Source organism: Cavia porcellus, unplaced genomic scaffold (genome assembly GCF_034190915.1).
Source record: "Cavia porcellus strain 051 isolate PalLab524CR breed Dunkin Hartley unplaced genomic scaffold, mCavPor4.1 scaffold_19, whole genome shotgun sequence".
In the NCBI taxonomy this organism is placed as follows: domain Eukaryota; kingdom Metazoa; phylum Chordata; class Mammalia; order Rodentia; family Caviidae; genus Cavia; species Cavia porcellus.
The window spans coordinates 41,768,644-41,772,393 of record NW_026947502.1 but is presented as its reverse complement, the minus strand read 5'-3'; the positions used below and the strand labels follow the sequence as shown (position 1 = coordinate 41,772,393).

The 3,750-nt window shown below is 39.2% G+C and overlaps 1 pseudogene; it reads right to left on the bottom strand.

Annotated features, from left to right (window-relative positions):
* Positions 1–1,249: 1,249 nt before the first annotated feature.
* On the bottom strand, positions 1,250–2,852 carry LOC100718041 (T-complex protein 1 subunit delta-like; annotated as a pseudogene).
* Positions 2,853–3,750: the final 898 nt, after the last annotated feature.

Genomic DNA, 3,750 nt, shown 5'->3' with positions numbered 1-3,750 from the left:
AAATTAATGACTGTCACAGTTTTATTTGCCTTTCAGAACATTTTAAGTGTAAATTTAACTTATAATTCTGTTTATTCATATCATAATTTTTGTAGTGAATCACATTTATGAGACTTATCTGATTCATGAAGGCATAGGATATTATTATCTTATGAAGTAGTATGTTATTAAAAGCTTAATGCCTTGAAAATTAACCATCAATCTTTATTAGTAAGTGAAGCTAAATCTTCACATTTAGCAATAATAGGCCACACGTAAGCTTCAATTTACCTTAGTTGGCAGGAGGTGACAGTGTGATTAGAAAAGTGTATTCCTGGGTATGACCAGCTGGGGCAGGGAGGCATGAGCTGGGGCCTGTTCCTGCCGGTGGCCCCCACTCTCTGGCACGGCTCTTCTGCTCTTTTTCCCCCTCAGCGTGCACTAAGCTTTGCTCCATCACACCGTTCCACAGTGTTGCACTTATGCTGGAGCCAGCAGAGTATGGACTAAACTATCTAAAACCATGAACCAAACAAATATCTTCTCTCTTAAGTTATGGGTATTTTGTTTAGCAATGGGAAAACTTACTAACAAAGAAAACTGATAGCAAGAAAAAGAGGTTGTGGCTATGAGTACACTTAATCATGTAATTGAGAAGATTTTAGAATTGATTTATGGGGGGAATTTGCAAGACTTTGGAAATATGGCCTAGAGAAGATTAGAATGCAGGAAGTGGAGCTTATAAGTATTTTCAGTTGGAGCGCAGGTGACCAGAACGTGAACAGGAATGCAGACAGTAGAGGCCAGGATCGGGAGGTTTTCAGTTTGAAAAGAGCACTTTATCAGGAATTAGATTAGCCATGCATGCTTTATTCTTACAAAAATGCCTTTATTTTGTACAGAATATTTTCTGATACTTGTGTAAGGCTAAATTTAATAGCCATGGACGGATTTATCTGGCAGAGGAAATTTTAAGGCAGCTCGGCATTCAGACTGTGGCATGGGAAGTGCCGACTACTTTTACTGAAACTTACAGTGAGAACTGGAAGCCAAATGCTAAGCAGAGAATTTTTATGTAATTTTTTCTTTTGAAATCAGATATTTAATATTTAGTTCTTTCAATACAATTTCAAGCAAACAGCAACTGGAAGAACAAGTTCAGGAATTCATAGAGGAAGCAATCTTTTGAACAACAAGTCACACCAAGATTGCCTCCACCTGAGTTGCAGTATTCACAATATAACGCTGCCAGTCAGCCAGTGTACTCACATTATCGGGTATTTACCACATCACCAATTTTCAAAATGCTCTGGACAGTTTCAGTTACTAGGATCAGAGCACTGGCTGAAACCAACAAAGGCTGGACAACCATTTCTTCCAAAATGTTGGAAATACCACCATTTCAGACATCGATGCCTATAGTTTTTTCTCCTTGAGCATGCCAGTTTCTTAGTTCTGGTACTGTAGAAATGGAATTCAGACCAACATTTTCAGCTAGCGTAGATGGCATGACTTCCATAGCATCTGCAAAAGCATGGACACAGTAGGAATCCATACCAGTCAGTGTTCTTGAATGTTCAGTCAGCCGTAGGGCCAACTCTATTTCTGGAGCACAGCCTCCTGCAATAAAGGCTCTCTTCTTTACTAAGTAGTGAATAACACACAGGGTGCCGTGAATGGTACGTGCAGCTTCTTCAATCACCAGTTTGCTAGAATCATGAACAACAATTGTAATGTTCTCCAGGGCTTGCACAGCCTGTAACTTTGAGCAGTTTGCCAGAACCATTTGAATTGATCTCTTCAGCTCACTCAGCAGAACCCAGCATGTCAATTGTGAATCGGTAAATATGAGCAACTGGCTTGGTTTTAATTGTCTTACAAATGAAATCGATGTCTTCTCTTTCAAAATCCTTAACCATAATCCATAATTCATAATCTTCATCTTGTTCAGAAAACGTAATGCAAGATCACTAAGAGCATCTCTTAGGACAGATTTCCATATGAGGAGGATGTTTCACCCTATTTTTAAAATTTGTTTCACTAAATTTAAAATATAAGCTCTCTTCTCACAGGATTCAGTCCATCTGGGCATTGTCAGAAAGTGCTGTTTGATTGTCCATGTTTGTGTTGGGAGCAGATAAGCAAAACTGAATGAGCTCAATCTTAGCCTTTTCAACTCTGGGTATGCCAGAATTTGTCATTTTTTGGGTCAAAACTAACCCTTTCACCAAATCACAGTCATCAATTGTCCCATCAAACTACTTAGCTATTTTAATATTTTTAAGATTTACATTAGTAATTGTGGTGGGGTCAGTCACTCATTACCACACTTACATTCATTTAAGAAAGTAGACTTGAATACTGGGAGACCACCTGTGAGTCCAATGAAGTGATTGCAAAGAAACTTAACAAAGTTTCTTTGTCACTCAGTTCCACAGGCAGAGACATGTCAGCCAGGATTTCAAGACCCTTTTCCAAAGCCTTCTGGAATACCTAGGAAAAGACGGCTGGATGAATCCCTTTCTGAAGAAGCTTAGTATGTGAATCTAAAAGGCAGCGATGATGACCACTGGTGTGATGCCGTCTCTTGCTTCTATATTTTGAGCCTTAGACTGTTCCACCAGCATTCTAGGTGCTGAATGTAACACTAGCATTTGTTTCAGAATGGTGACACCATCACTCATAATGGTCACATTATCTTGTCCATTTTAAATCATTTTATCCATTCCTTTTTGTCCAATGCTTGTTCTAACAGCATCAACAACAGCTTTGGCTGCCGAAATGTTGCTGAACTGAATCTGAGCTGGTTTGTCAGACATTTTTACTGTGGCCCCAGCCATCCCAGAAGGAGCCCCACTCAAGTTCTCTGACATGGAAAATTTAACTAAGTCTGCATGGGCTCAGCAAAGATAAATAGACATGAATTCTGGTTGGTTGCAGAGTCTAAGCATAAAATTTTTAAGAAATAAATTGTGGCTCGGAATGAATCATGTATGAAATCAGGGCCAAAGAAAGTATGGTTATTAAAGAAATCAGCACCATAAAAATAAGTCCTTTTGAACCAAAAAAAAGAAAATGTAACCAGGGCATCTCTAGAATCAGCAAGAAAACAAAAGTGTGAATCTTAGATTTGAGAAGGGTATTCCTGGGACCCCCTACTCTAAAAAGCCATCTTAAAAGTCAGTTCTCCAGGATTCATTTTACTGAGAGGCTGTGCCAGCCATGGTCCAAGGGAGCCTGGCTGCTGCAGCAGCTGATACTAGACACTTGGCATAGTCCTTGCAATACTAATTTTACTAGCTTGCAATATGAAAAAATTGTGTAGTCAGGGAAGCTTCTACCTGGATTTTCAAGGAATATTTGAGAGGCCAGACCCCTGCAGAAGCTGTACATGCTGTTTGGGAATGAGCCACAGTTCCTGTGGAGACTCTGAAGCTGGAGATGCCAGAAATGTGAAATGTCTGCTGTAGGCAGTGAGTAGAGTTAGACCAAGAGGGAGAACTTGTGGGATGTAACCAACAAGATGCTTAAGTTGGATACTTAGACCCTTGGAACTCACATCTCATCTATGTCCTAGATGCTGGACTACAGGATTTAATGGTCTGCTGAGTTTCATTCTTGCCTGGGTCTTCTGTTTTCCTACTCTTTTCTTTGGGAAATAGAAACATTACTCTGTGTTGTGATTAGTAATGATGTTTTCATTATCATAGGGAAAAATCACATAAATTACAAAATTAAACCCAAACTTATAGTATCTTAATAAATGTATAC